Source organism: Macaca thibetana, chromosome 18, assembly GCF_024542745.1.
Source record: "Macaca thibetana thibetana isolate TM-01 chromosome 18, ASM2454274v1, whole genome shotgun sequence".
NCBI classification, from domain to species: Eukaryota; Metazoa; Chordata; class Mammalia; order Primates; family Cercopithecidae; genus Macaca; species Macaca thibetana.
This window is the reverse complement of record NC_065595.1, coordinates 32,697,745-32,713,680: the sequence shown is the minus strand read 5'-3', so window position 1 is coordinate 32,713,680 and position 15,936 is coordinate 32,697,745. Positions and strand designations below refer to the sequence as shown.

The 15,936-nt window shown below is 42.6% G+C and overlaps 1 protein-coding gene across 5 annotated transcripts in view; it reads right to left on the bottom strand.

Moving 5' to 3' along the window:
* The window catches only part of IER3IP1 (immediate early response 3 interacting protein 1), a 1,095,035-nt gene that overhangs the window by 810,863 nt on the left and 268,236 nt on the right, over nt 1-15,936 (bottom strand). The window contains exon 1 of one of the 5 annotated variants that reach the window (XM_050768194.1): nt 15,832-15,835. The exons of the other annotated variants lie outside the window; for them this stretch is intronic. The gene's annotated coding sequence lies outside the window, so the exon portion shown is untranslated. Of the gene's footprint in view, nt 1-15,831; nt 15,836-15,936 lie in introns of those variants that run through there. 5 annotated transcript variants of the gene reach the window in all.

Genomic DNA, 15,936 nt, shown 5'->3' with positions numbered 1-15,936 from the left:
GATGTGTACACAGTCCAGATGGAGAGAGGCGGCAGGGGATTCATCTGAACTACCACTTCTGAGGAAGCACACGCATCCAAGCAGGAGTGCTTTCATTCCGGTTCTGGGCTCATTCAGCAACCTTCTGACAATGGATTTGGTTTCCCAGTTACCTGGAAATCAAGCACAGGTATCTGTGAAAAACAGGCATAATTCTGAACATGTGAATCCTAGAAAGGGCGTACTTCCCAGGAAGTTAGTCAGTTATCATACAGCTTTCTAGGTTCAACTTTATTAATCAGGAGAGTGAGAGCCTGTTACTGAACATCTGGTCAATTAAGGATAAATGGAAACAAACTGAGTCGCTGTGACATCTCCAAGAATATGACAGGCTGGGAAACCCTGCCTAGATGCTGGCTAGTACTGTCTTTAAAGGCAACACCGAGTCCTGCTTTCTGGGACCCATTCCTAGACTCCTCGATAGCTTTTTGGCACCTGACTCTCATTCTTTCTATCCTTCCTGCCCTCATCCCAGTTCCTTTCAACATTCATTTCAACTACCTGACAATGCATGTATTTGTGCCCCTTTGACTCCATGGACCTCTTCTCTACTCCATACCGGTGACACTGCCAGTCTCACCATCTCACTTATGGCTCTGCTCTGGTGAGCTTGTCCTTAGAACACCCTCTCCGCCTTCTCACCCACTCTACAACCTTTAGCAAATGTCCTCTTTGGGTCCAGACTCTATTCTGTCAGCGCCTGTGAACTGAACTTTTCTGGCTCTCCTCTTACTTACCTGATCACTCTTTTTCTCTCCTTTGTTTTCTAACCCACTGTATCAGTCAGGAATTACATTTAGTTTCATATAATAGTAACCCTACTATAGCAGCTTAACAAAATAAATATTTTTTTGTTTTTAGACGAAGTTTCACGCTTGTTGCCCAGGCTGGAGTGCAATGGTGTAATCTCAGGTCACTGCAACCTCCGCCTCTCGGGTTCAAGTGATTCTCCTGCCTCAGCCTCCCGAGTAAATAGGATTACAGGTGCCTGCCACCACGACCAGCTAATTTTTTGTACTTTTAGTAAAGACGGGGTTTCACCATGTTGGCCAGGTTGGTCTTGAACTCCCGACTCAGATTATCTACCTGCCTCAGCCTCCCAAAGTGCTGGGATTACAGGTGTGAGTCACTGTGCTCGGCTAGAATTTTTTTTTTTTTTTTTTGAGACAAGGTCTCTCTCTGTCACCCAGGCTATAGAACAGTGGCAGAATCATGGCTTACTGCAGCCTCAAATTCCTATGCTCAAGTGATCCGCCCACCTCAGCCTCCCCAGCAGCTGTGGTTACCGGCACGCACCACCACAAAAATTAACAGTAGTTAATTTTTTTTTGTAGAGATAGGGTGTCGTCGTGTTGTCTGGGCTGGTCTCAAATTCCTGGGCTCAAACTATCCTCCTGCTTTGGCCTCCCAGAGTGCTGGGATTATAGGTGTGAGCCACCATACCCAGCCTCGTTTTTCTTATTTCACGTGAAGTGCATAGGTAGACAATCCAGGACTGGCACAAAGACTTTGCAATGTTCCCATCTTCCCAGGCAGCTTCTATCTTTCTGCTCTCTCATCCTTAGCAGGTGGCTTTTGTCTTCATGGTTAGTCATGACTGCAAAATGGCTGTTCAACCTCTTGCCTCCTGTCCTCCATCCAGGCAAAATGAGAGGAAGCCACAAGGAAAAAAGGTTGTCATTCACATGAGAAAAGAAGAACCTTCCCAGAAATCCTCAACACGCTTCCACTCAGGTCTCATAACCAGAGACGGTGTCACATGCTCATCCCCACTGCAAAGGAGCTGGGAAATGTATTTTTGGAAGCAGGAACATTGCTGCTGAGGGTTAAGTTAGTAAAGAAAATCAGGTGGATACCAGGTTGGCAACTAGCAAGGTCTGCACACCTTTTACACTTATGATATTCTCCAAGGTTGAGGGAATCCTTAGTCTTTTGTTCTTTTCTGTATACACTTTACCTACATCTAATTCTAGAAGCTTCCCTATTTCTGTCATTCAAGCCTTGGAATCCTCCTTGATTTCTTCCTCTCCTAAGCTCCATGCTCTGTTCAAATACCAAGTCCAATTATTTATTGCATGGAAATAGCTCATATGTTCAGCTATTTTTGGGGGGCAGCCACAGTCACTACTCCCACTTAAAGGTAAAAGCCATACTCCTCAGAGCTAAAGGATGGCAACAGCCCCTAACTCTAGTCCATGCCTTCAGTATCTTCCCCATTCTACTCTTGCCTCTCACTACCATACTCCTCTTTATCACCTACACTGTGACCTTGTCACTCCTCTGCTCAGAACATTTTGTGTCCCTATGCCACCCACCAGACAATGTCACCCAGGCAGAACAGCATTTGAGACTGCCAGAATTTGGCTCCTGTGTACCATTCTAGACTTCATTCCACTACTCTGCTACTGAGCCCTCAAAACTAACAGGTGAATTCACCAATGTGTTCTGCATATCTCTTGTGTTCTCCAGTCTTTGCATCTTAGTTCACATTGATCATCTCTTCGGGGCTGCCCTCTGCCTCCTTTCATCTCTATTTCTGGGTCTACCTCAAATCCAGCCTCCTCCATAAAGCTTTTCCCAACCACTTTAGCCTACATGGCTTTCCATTTTTGCTTGGGGGAGAGGGGTACAATTTGATGATACTGTAAAGAACACAAACCTTGGCCAGAAGCAGTGGCTCACGCCTGTAGTCCCAGCACTTTGGGAGGCCGAGGTGGGTGGATCACGAGGTCAAGAGATTGGGACCGTCCTGGCTAACGTGGTGAAATCCTGTTTCTACTGAAAACAAACAAACAAACAAAATACAAAAAAAATTAGCCGGGCGTGGTGGCGGGCGCCTGTAGTCCCAGCTACTCTGGAGGCTGAGGCAGGAGAATGGTGTGAACCCGGGAAGCGGAGCTTGCAGTGAGCGGAAATCACGCCACTGCACTCCAGCCTGGGCAACAGAGTGAGACTCCGTCTCGAAAAATAAATTAATAAATAAATTAATTTTTTTAAAAAAAGAACACAAACCTTGGCTTTTGGAAGACCCGGGTTCAAATCTCAACTCTCCCATTTACTTATCTATGGGACCTAGGATTGGGTAGTTAACCTCACTAAACTTCCAGTTTCTCATGTGTAACTTGAGTCAGAGATTACTAGTGCTGATCTCAAAAGATGCTGTGAGGAATAAATGCCTGACACATGGCAAGGGCTCAGTATCTTCCTGTGGTTATAATCATAGCAGACATTGTTGTTTACCCACCCAGATCCTTCTTAATAGACTAGCAGATTTTCAAGCAACTCCTTCTCCTACACACAGCCATCTTCTTCAGAGAGAGCTGATTCAATCTCCCACTATAGCTAGATTCTTTCTTTATTGATATATCACAGTTGTACATATTTGTGGGATATATGTGATAGTCTGACGCATGCATACAATGATCAAATCAAGGTAATTGGGATATCCAACAATACCTCAAACATTTGTCTTTTCTCTGTGTTGGAAACATTACAATTCTTCTAGCTATTTTTAAATATACAATAAATTAACTATAATTACCCTATTGCACTATTGAATACTAGAACTTATTCCTTCTATATAACTCTATTTTTGTACCCACTAAACAACTTCTCTTCATTTCCCCCTCCCCTCTTCCCTTCCAAGTCTCTGATAACCAACATCCTACTCTCTGCCTTCCTGAGTAGCTCCCACAGGAGCTAGATGATCTAGACCCTGCTTGCTTTTCTGACCTCATGTTCTTCCACCAGAATACGATGCAGCAGCCATGCTTGGCTTTGTTGTTTCTCAAACAGGACAAGCTTCTTCCTGCTTCAGGACTTTTGCTTTTGTTATTTCCTCTGAGTGGAATATTCTTCTCTTGCCTTTTCTCTTCCTTGAAGTCATAATTCAAACGTTACATCCTTGGAGAGGCTTTTCCTGAAACCCTATCTAAAGTAGATACCAAACCCATTGCATGCTCAACTCTTCTTAAAACAGCTTTACTGAGATATTCACATACCATACAATTAACCCATTTGTGTGTATAATTTAATAACTTTTAGCAGATGTACAGAGTTGTGCAGCTATCACCACAATCAATTTTAGAACATTTTCATAACCCCCATTAACAATTGCTCCCCATTCCTACCCAACCCCCCCAGGCCTAGGTAACCACCAATCTACTTTCTGTCTATATAGACTTGCCTATTCTGCTTATTTCATATAAATGGAATCATGCAATATACATTCCTTTGAGACTCGGTTCTTTCATTTAGCATGTTTTCAAGGTTCATTCATGTTGTAGTATGAAACAGTACTTCATTCTTTTTCATGGTTCAATAGTATTCCATTGTATGGATATACCACATTTTATTTATTTATCCATTCATTTCTTTATCAAACAAATGGATTGATAAATTTTATCTGTTCACCAGTTGATGGGAAATTGGGTCATTTCCACTTTGGGGTTCTTATGAATAATGCTGCTGTGAACATTCATGTACAAGTTTTGTGTAGACATATGTTTTCATTTATCTTGGCCCCTTCATTATTTATTCCATCTAAAATAGGGGTTAGCAATCTTTTCCAGCAAAGGGCAAGATAAGTAAATATTCTAGCCTTTATAAGACAGTCTTGGCCGGGTGCAGCCGCTCACGCCTGTAATCCCAGCACTTTGGGAGGCCAAGGTGGGTGGATCACAAGGTCAGGAGATGGAGACCATCCTGGCTAACACGGTGAAACCCCATCTCTACTAAAAACACAAAAAATTAGCTGGGCGTGGTGGCAGGCACCTGTAGTCCCAGCTACTCGGGAGGTTGAGGTAGGAGAATGGTGTGAACCAGGGAGGCAGGGCTTGCAGTGAGCTGAGATTGTGCCACTGCCTGGGTGACAGAGCAAGACTCCATCTCAAGAAAAAAAAAAATGACTTAACTCTACCACTACAGTGAAAAGCAGACACAGACAACATGCAAACAGATAGGTATGGCTGCATTCTGATTGCATTTTATTTATGAACACTGAAATTTGAAAGGCCATCTAATTTTCTTTTTTTAAGGTTTTTAAAATTTTTAAATTTTTGTGGGTACATAAAAGGAGTACAAATGCCATGTAATATTCACATCATGAAATAATATTCATCTTTTGATTTTTTTCACAACCATTTAAAAATGTAAGAATCATTGTTAACTCACAAGCTGTATTAGTCCATCTGTGCATTCCTATAAAGAAGTACCTGAGGTTGGGTAATTTTTAAAGAAAGGAGGTTTAATTGGCTCACAGTTCTGCAGGATTTGTAGGAAGCATGGCTCCAGGATCTGCTCCTGGTGAGGGCCTGAAGAATCTTTCGATCATGGTGGAAGATGAGGGCAAGAGCAAGACAGAGAGGGGAGACGCCACACTCTTTTAAACCACCGGATCTTATGTGAACTCAGAGCAAGAACTCACTCACTGTCATGAGGACAGCACCAAGATATTCATGAGGGATCCACCCCTAGAATCCCAATGTTGGAGGTGGGGCCTACCACCAGGCCCATCCCCAACATTGGGGATTACATTTCAACATGAGATTTGGAAGGGATAAACATCCAAACTACCTCATAAACTACACAAAAACAAGTGACAGACCAGGTTAGGCCCACAGGCCATATGTTGCCAATACTTGCTCTATAATGCAATATATTGATTTCTTTCAAAGCAGTTTACAAACCTTGTGTGGCTATTTGTTTAGCTATTTGCTCTGCATTTCCTTCCATGAGAATGCAAGTATCATCAGATAGTAGACAATCAACATTTGGCTGGATTAATGTATGTACTCTAATTTGTCTCATTGATCCCCATCAATAGATATTTGAGTTGTTTCCAATCTTGTGAAGCTACACATGATGCTTCCAGGAATGAATCTGCCAATAGGTATAAATATTTTACATTTTAATGAATTTGACAAATTATCCTCCTAAAAAGTTATATTAGCAAACATATGAATGTGCCCACTTTCCCACACCCTATCCAACACTGAGTATTATCTAGTGGACAAACAAATAAAAGAAGGACAAGATTTAAATATATCAAGTATTAGTGATGGTGTGGACATTTTCTTAATTATTGGACCCTGATTTGTAAGAGCTCGCATGGGTTTGTACATAAGGGAAGTTAACTCCTTAGCTGTCAAATGTATTGCAAATACATTTTTGCAGTGTTTTTATATTCTGATTTTTTTATTTCTTGGCTTTCAACTTTTTTTAGGATGCCATTTTTTCCATACAGAAAGTTTCTTTTTTTTTTAAGTTGTCAAATGTGTCAAATGTTTTCTTTATTACTTCTAGTTTTCACATTATGCTTAGAAAGGTCTTTCTCATTCCAAGATTTTAAAGATGATCATCCTTGTTTTCTTCTAGTAATCTGAGGTTTTCTTTCTCTTTCTCTTTTTTAACATTTTAATCTTTGAATTATTAGTAATGATCACTAGGACAGGTAAGGCCAGGAACCAGCTTTACTTTATTCTAAACAATGAAACAGGTATCCGTATAAATCATCTTTTTTCTGCTGATTTGAGATGCCAATTTTAGGATACTACATTTCCGGAACTACTTGGTATATTCAGGGTGATAGTCAAACTATTTAAACACAGATACAATTCATACTCCCCAATCAGTCAGAACAGGGCATCAACACATCATGGCAAAAGAATCATGAAAAGGGACAATGGTAGGTTCGGGCAGTCAGTGTGGCATGGGCCACATAGCTTGATTTCTGGACTTAGCTCTGGCTCCTCATCCACCTATCTATTCCTGCTCTCCTATCTCCTCTAAGAGCAGAACTCCTGGAGCTGTGGTCCCAGAGGGCCTCATTAAATGCTTGACCTAACAATGAATACGACTACTCCTAGGCTTCTAGTGGTATCTGGTTTGATCATAAATGGCCTGATATTTAAAAGTGACTCTTACTCAAGGATCCTGTTACACACAGCTCAGAGCATCTCATCTGACACATGGGCTGTGTGCACGCACAGGTGAGTATGTACATCTGCCACATTCGTCAGCTTTTAGCATCACTGTCATCACTGTAATTCTGGCTTAACAGGCTATTAGGAGAGCAGAAAGTCTTCCTTATTTTGTAATGCTCTGTAATAGTTGAATAGCATCAAAATTAATTTGTTCCTTGAAGTATTCATCCACAAAACTCTCTAGGCATGGAATTTTAACAGTTTCCCTTCTTCTTTCTGTTTTTTCAAAAGACAAAGTCTCATCACTCTGTTGCCCGGGCTGCAGTGTAGTGGCACAATCATGGCTAATTGCAGCCTTGAATTCCTGGGCTCAAGTGATTCTCCCGTGCTGGCCTGCCAAAGTGCTGAGATTACAGGTGTGAGCCACCATGCCAGGCTGACAATTTTCCGTCTCAATTTATCCTATTTTTTGCCTTGTTGTTACTAACTTGAATTTGCCTTCTTCTTTAAAACTTATTTTGAATAACATATTTTCTTAGAAAATTGTCTATTTTGTTCAGATTTTTAAGTTATTGGGATAGAGTAGTGAAAAGTTATTCTTCAATAATTACTACTTATACTATTTCATTACAGTCAGACAATGTAGCAGTAGAGATTCTTCTTGGAATTCATGTAGGTTTTTGTTATGATCTGTTTGATAAAAATTTAATGTTTCAGGTAGGATAGGATAGAGAGGTTAAGAGCCAAACCATCAAACCATATGGGGTTGCAGCTCAGTTCCACCACTAACCAGTGACTTTTAGGAAAGGTTCTTTTTTTTTTTTTTTTTTTTTTTTTTTTGGAGAGGGAGTCTCCCTCTGTTACCCAGGCCGGAGTGCAGTCGCGCAATCTTGGCTCACTCCAACCTCTGCCTTCCAGGTTCAAGTGATTCTCCTGCCTCAGCCTCCTGAGTAGTCGGGATTACAGGCGCATGCCACCACGCCCAGCTAATTTTTGTGTGTTTAGTAGAGATGGGGTTTTGCCATGTTGACTAGGCTGTCTTTAACTACTGTCCTCAGGTGATCCACCACACTTTGGGAGGCCCAAAGTGCTGGGATTACAGGTGTGAGCCACTGCATCCCTGGCCAGGAAAATTATTTAATGTCTCCATATGTAATAGAGGGATAGCAACAATGTTGCCGGTTTCAAATGGCTAATACATGTGAACCACTAAGAACAGTATCTGAAACATAATAAATACTCAGTAGATGTTAGTTTTTTGTATTTTTAAGTTGAATTTTATTTTTTTGAGACAAGACTGTTGCTCTGTCGCCCAGGCTGGAATGCAGTGGTGCCATCTCGGCTCACTGCAACCTCTGCCTCCCGGCTTCAAGTGATTCTCGTGCCTCGGCCTCTGGAGGAGCTGGGATTACAGGCGCCCACCACCACACTTGGCTATTTTTGTATTTTTAGTAGAGACAGAGTTTCACCATGTTGGCCAGGCTGGTCTTGACCTCCTGGCCTCAAGTGATCCACCTGCCTCAGCCTCCCAAAGTGTTGGGATTACAGGCATAAGTCACTGTGCTGGCTGTTAGATTTTATTACTATCAGCCTGTGGTGTTATCTCTTTTCAAGTATGTTTTGTAAAATTTTACAGTCTTAATCTACAGAGAAGCTTAACCAAAAAAAGTCTCCTGTTTCCTAGAGAGATTCTTCTTTTAGAATGTTCTCTAATTTATACTTGATATTTATTTCTTCTTATCTTTATCTCTTTTCTTGCTCTGAGTTCACATAAGATCCGGTGGTTTAAAAGAGTGTGGCGTCTCCCCTCTCTGTCTTGCTCTTGCCCTCATCTTCCACCATGATCGAAAGATTCTTCAGGCCCTCACCAGGAGCAGATCCTGGAGCCATGCTTCCTATAAATCCTGCAGAACTGTGAGCCAATTAAACCTCCTTTCTTTAAAAATTACCCAAACTCAGGTACTTCTTTACAGGAACGCACAGATGGACTAATACAGCTTGTGAGTTAACAATGATTCTTACATTTTTAAATGGTTGTGAAAAAAATCAAAAGATAAATATTATTTCATGATGTGAATATTACATGGCATTTGTACTCCTTTTATGTACCCACAAAAATTTAAAAATTTTAAAAACCTTAAAAAAAGAAAATTAGATGGCCTTTCAAATTTCAGTGTTCATAAATAAAATGCAATCAGAATGCAGCCATACCTATCTGTTTGCATGTTTTCTCTTTTTCTCTTTCTCTTTTCTCAATGCATAGAAATCTTTTTGGGGTGAGGGTGGATAGTGAGGCATATTACTTGTCTCCAATGAAACATTCTATTCCAGCTTATTTGCCCAATAATTTTGTTTGAAAATTATCCTGAACTGTTTACCTTTTTTTCCTGAGTGGTGTTTAAAATGTACTTGGAATTTGAGTTAGAAGGCAGATCATTGATAGCAGCCTCTGACAGTGATATCTGCCCGCGTGGAGAGATGGGAAGGAGGCAGCAGTAGAAAGGATCCTAAATGCGTTGTCTCTGATCATCCCTCTTTGCACGCCTCTTATTCCACAGAAGGGGAGTTCTCTTCTGGTTTTGGCTGTCCCTCCACTTTGGTACTAGTAAGTCATCTGGAAAGGTTTTCCAGTTATGAAATTGAGTGAGGCCGATGAAGACAGCTTTGGGAGATCTCCTTCAACCCTACCTTCCTGGCCCCAAGCAACACATCTTTTTCTTTTGCGTCTTGCTCACCATTTGATATGGCTTGGCTCTGTGTTCCCACCCAAACCTCATGTCGAATTGTAATCCCCAGTTTCAGAGGAGGGGCCTGGTGGGAGGTGACTGGATACGGGGGCAGATTTTCCCCTTGCTGTTCTCGTGACAGTGAGTGAGTTCTCACAAGACCTGGTTGTTTAAAAGTGTATGGCACCTTCCCCTTCACACTCTCTCTCTTGCTCCACCATGTGAAGATGTGCCTGCTTCCTTTCACCTTCCACCATGGTTGAGAGTTTCCTGAGGCCTCCCCTGCCATGCTACTTGTACAGTCTGCAGAACCGTAAGTCAATTGAGCCTGTTTTCTTTTTTTTTTTACACAGAGTTTTGCTCTTGTTGCCCGAGCTGGAGTGCAATGACGCAATCTCAGCTCACTGCAACCTCCGCTTCCCAGGTTCAAGCGATTCTCCTGCCTCAGCCTCCTGAGTAGCTGGGATTACAGGCATGCGCCACCACGCCTGGCTAAGTTTTTGTATTTTTAGTAGAAACGTAGTTTTACCATGTTAGCCAGGCTGGTCTCAAACTCCTGACCTCAGGTGATCCACCTGCCTCAGCCTTCCAAAGTGCTGGGATTACAGGCCTGAGCCACTGCGCCCGCCAAGCCTGTTTTCTTTATAAATTACCCCGTCTCAGGTAGTTCTTTTTTTTTTTTTTTTTTTTTTTTTTTGAGAAGGAGCCTCACGGGCGGCAGTAGCCCGATCTCGGCTCACTGCAAGCTCTGCCTCCTGGGTTCACGCCATTCTCCTGCCTCAGCCTCCCAAGTAGCTGGGACTACAGGCACCTGCCACCAGGCCTGGCTGATTTTTTTTTTTTTTTTTTTTGTATTTTTAGTAGAGACAGGGTTTCACTGTGTTAGCCAGGATGGTCTCAATCTCCTGCCTTGTGATCCGCCCACCTCGGCTTCCCAAAGTGCTGGGATTACAGGTGTGAGCCACCGTGTCCGGCCTCAGGTAGTTCTTTATAGCAGTATAAGAACAGACTAATATACCATTTCTTATTCCATATTCATGGAAAGAGACCCTGTAACATTAGGAAACAGTTGTCCAAAGACTACCCTCACTTCTGACAACAATGGCAAGTTGGAGGGTTCCCAAGACCACCCTTGCATTTGATAATTCACTAGAAAGACTCACAGAACTCAGTGAACTCTGTATACTCACAATTATGATTTATTATGGTAAAAGGGTACAGATTAAAATCAGCCAAGGGAAGAGGCCCATGCAGCAGAGTCCAGGAAAGTTCTAAGCATAGAGCTTCCAGTTGTCTCCTTCCGGTGGAATTGGGTGGAGTGCGACTTTCCCAGTAATGATGTTTGATAATATGCACAAACTATTTCCCACCAGGGAAGCTCACCCAAGCCTCAGTGTTCAGAGCTTTTATTAGGGCTGTGTCACTAGGCCCAGTGGAATACCCATGTCACGGATCTCAGTCTCCAGCCCCTCCAGAACTGGAGCTGATACCACACGACCCAAAGCCCCCACCCTAAATCACATTGTTAGACTATTTGGAGTGACCCAAGGCACTCAGAGAAACAAAAACATTCCTATCAGGCATGACATTCCAAGAGGTTTAGAGATTACCTCCCAGAAGCCGAGGGCACAGAGGAGACCTCTCTTGGGCAAGGTTACATTCTTTACAACACAGCCTCTGTGTACACTTTCATTTACATTTCTAAATCTGTACCTGCCTTGAATTAGAGGAAAAAGATGTCAGACCCTGGTCCTCTCCTTTCTTTTGGATCAGATTTCTTCATATCTGGCAGCCAGAGCTCCTGGCATCTAGAACGGTGCTGGCACCTCAGCAGCATTCAGTAAATATTTGTTGAATGGATGAAATGTGTATGTGTGAATGAATATCTTTTAAATATGTGGTGTGAGATTGTGGCTATTCTCTAGTAATATCAAGGTGGAATAGTTTTTACTTTATTTTGGCTTTTGCTCTTTGGTGGATTTCAGAGGGAGTGGTGATGCCCTCTCTCTAGAAGGGGATCCTTTTGTTTTACAGATGAGGAAGCTAACTTCAGAAAGGATGTCACTGGGCCACTAATGAGGGACAGAGATGGGATCAGAACAGAAGTTTCCCCCAACTTTTAAAATTTCTCTAAGCCAAATGCTTTAGTTTCTCTTTTTCTTACAAAAATGACAAAATTCTTTCTCTCTAATGAGTTTGTTACCAGACAGCAAAATTCCCTCATTTGGGACAACCTGCAGTTGCCCAGCCAGCCTGTGGTGTTGGTATTAATGAGTCAGAAATCCATCAGTTCCATGGCTGGAGTACAATAAAACTGCTAAGGGCCTAGACACTGATTCTACCTTTGAACATTAGAAATTCATCGTGTTTGCATTTATTTTGAGACTTGATTGTCTAATTGGATCTCCCAAGTGTTCCATTGCATTTTGATTTTAAAACAGAAGTTCCCACTTGGGTTGGTAGCCAAGCCCTTGGCAACAGGTATGTTCTTCAAAAGGACTTTTTAAAGGTAATGCTTGACCTGACAGTTAAGATTACAATGAAAAGACGGTAGTAGCAAGCTCAGGAGCCCAGAATAAAAGGTATTAACACAGTATATCTTATATGGCAGGGGTCCCCAACCCCCAGGCCATGGACCAGGACCCGTCCATGTCCTGTTAGGAACCAGCTGGCACAGCAGGAGGTGAGCAGTGGGCAAGGCAGCATTACCACCTGAGCTCCACCTCCTGGCAGATCAACGGCAGCATTAGATTCTCATAGGCGCAAACCCTATTGTGAACTGTGCATGTGAGGGATCTGGGTTGCACACTCCTTATGGCGATGATCCGAAGTGAAACAGTTTCATCCCGAAAACCATACCCCCGTACCCTGGGTCCATGGAAAAATTGTCCTCCACGAAACTGGTCCCTAGTGGCAAAAAGACTGCGGACTGCTGTATATGGGGTTGTTCCCCTGCAACCATCAGTGTCCCCTGAGGTTCCTGTCACATCTCTGATCCAAAACTAACTGCAAGATTGACATTCACGCAGCACTTACTATGTGCCAGGCAATATCCTAAGTGCCTTGTAGATATTGAACCATTCATTCCTCACGGTGACCTTCAAGCTGCTGTTATTGTCATCATCCCTGCTGGGAAAACTGAAGCACAGACAGGTTATGTAACTCACCCATGTTTTCTTGGCTGGTAAGCAGATCTAGAATCAAGCACCAGCAGTTCAGTTTAAGTCCAATATATTGCTTCTCTCCTTCCCACTATGCCCATGCTCATCATTATAATGCCAGTTATATTACATGAAAATAAACATTTAGGATATATTGGATTTCCATTGCTATGTAACCAATGACCACAAATGTGGCAGCTTAACACAACACGGATGTGTCATCTCACAGCTTCCCTGGGTCAGGAGTCTAGATATGTTTTAGCTTGGTTCCTCTCTGCAAGGTCTTGCCAGGTTGACAGCAAGCTGCAGCCAGAGCTTCAATCTCGTCCAAGGCTTGGGTCCTCTTCCAAGCTCAGTGGTTCTTGGCAGAATTCAGTTCCTTATGGTTACAGGTCTGGCAGTTGCTTCTTCAAGTCCAACAGAAGAGCATCTCTGCTGCTCCAAATCTGTGACTTCTCCACCTCTGACTTCCAGACCATCTGTTGAAGAGCTCACCTGATTGGGTCAGGCCCACCCAGGATGATCTCCCCTTTAAATAATTGACAGTCAACTGATCAGAGATCTTCATTGCATTTACGACATCTCTTCATCTTTGCCATGCACATACAAGGGGGTCAGGGATGCGGCAGAAATCTCGAGGGCCTTCGAAAATTCTGCCAGTCATAACACTGAAGCAGAAAATGTCACAAAAGGATAGAGTAGAGGAGGGGAGGGAATAACAGAGGAGCAATCCTTACATGTATGTATAGGAGCCTCAGGTCTCTCATTAGCAGCAGCTGGTAGAAGCTATTCCTTCCTCACCTCCACCACCTCCTTATGACTACTAACCAGTCACTATCAACATGCTTTGGCGTGACACATGCTGGCTTGACTTGTCTTAGAAAACCTTTGCACTCTCTTTGCCACCTGCCTCCCCTGAACCCACCCACCCACTGCAATTCCTTATGCTCTGCCTCAGTTCTGCCATGAGCAACTCCATCCCAAGTTGTATGGCCTTCCCATCCAGGCCACCACAGCTGGGTACCCATGAAGGTATGGGTGTCATTGAGAGCTGATTAAGGGCAGTAAGTGAAGGTGTTAGCTGTGATATCATCAAGAGGAAGCTAAGGAAAAAGAGGAAGTGTGCCAGTTTATGTCATCTTGGCTCTTCTGAGACATTCTCAAGTGTCTCCAACAGGAGCTTCAGCCTCTTAGAATGATAGTGGATGATCAGATAACCATCAAATAAGTTGTTAATCAAAGTATACTTCTCCTCTGAATTATCTTGACCCCTCCCCACTATTTCTTACATCCCCTTCACAGCGTTTGCCAGACATCATTCCTGCAAATTTGGAGGTAGGGAAAAAAATGTGCTGGGGCTGAAGCAGGAAACAGCTCTGTCTATGTCATGGGACAAAGTCAGTGAAGCTTTCTTACTAGACAAAGCTTTACAGTGATGAGTCCCCGCTTAGCAGCCATGGAGTTAGGGGTTAGGGAAGAGCTGTTTGTTTGTTTCTTAAGTGATAGAGATCCCTTCTGTTGTTTGATAAGACCAGAAGAGCTAAAAATAAAGCCCGGGAGATGTCCTATAACAGCAGTCAGAACTCTTCTTTGTTAAAAACAATCCCCACTGATGAAGCATCCTGAACGAGAGTGGAAGGAGAGTATGCAAATGATCTGGGGCCAGGAACAATGTCACTGACCTCCATATCCACCACCACCCTTTCATCCCCCCATGTCCAGTTCAGCACTGTGCTTATGGAATCTGAATAAAGACTGCATTTCCATCTGGAGTTTCCATTGCAGTTTGTTATCGATAGTGCTTTAGCCTTTCAGGGAGAAGGGAGCTTATGAATTCTTTTCATTCATTCATCCATTCGACCAATATTATTTAATGCTGGAAAAGAGATTATTTCTGTTCTTGGGACACTAACAATAGAAAAACTTTCTTTTTTTAATTTTTATTAAGTTCTGGGGTACATGTGCAGGATGTGCAGGTTATATAGGTAAACATGTGCCATGGTGGTTTGCCGCACCTGTCAACCCATCACCTAGATATTAAGCTTAGCATGCATTAGCTCTTTTTCCTAATGCTCTCCCTCCCCCTACCCCACCCCCTGACAGGCCCCAGTGTGTGTTGTTCCTCTCCCTGTGTCCATGTGTTCTCATTGTTCGGCTCCCACTTATAAGTGAGAACATGTGGTGTTTGGTTTTCTGTTCCTGTGTTAGTTTGCTGAGGATAATGGCTTCCAGATCCATCCACATCCCTGCAAAGGACATGATCTTGTTCCTTTTTAAGGCTGCATAGTATTCCATGGTGTATATGTACCACATTTTCTTTATCCAATCTCTCATTGATGGGCATTTGGGTTGATTCCATGAATAGACAAACTTTCTAACTTTATTATGGTAGGTAAAACTGAAAGCAAACAATTATATAATGTAATGTAATATATGATGTAGGGTAGTGGTAAGTGCTATAAAGTTCTCTTATGAGAATATGATAAAAGTTGTGGTTCTTTCCTTAAAAAAAAGAAGAAGAAGAAGTTGGATTCAATGTTGCCTAGGATTTCCAGAGGGTCATATATCCTCTGAATCCCATCCACAGAGCTACTCTCTAGCAGTGGCTCTCAAACCCATTTAAAGTCTGATTTAGTAGTACTGATATGAGGTCTTAGAGTCTTTATTTTTGTAAGTTCCACTGGCGATTCTGCTGCACATTGTTCTAAAGGGTCTGATTTTAATCCACATTATAAAAAAGAAAAGAATAGACAAATCTAATTTACAGAAGGCTTACAAAGAAAGACAAGCATACCTACAAGACACCTAGCCAAGGGCCTGCACTGAGTTCTTCAGAATTTAGAGTCCAGTGACCTGTGCTAAAAGGCTTTCCAGCCTTGGGAGACAAGGCCCAGTGTGCCTCTGAGGCCATCTGTGTTTGCTTAAGCCCATCCTTTAATGCAGTACTCCTCCCTCTACCTTTTTAAAAATTCATGGCCCCCCCCCCCCCTTTGGATCCAAATTAAAATCTCATCTTTTTCTGGATATTATGAAATAAAGTCCTTGGTGGAGTGTAATCCCCAAGGGAGAAGTGCTGTATTTTCAGTG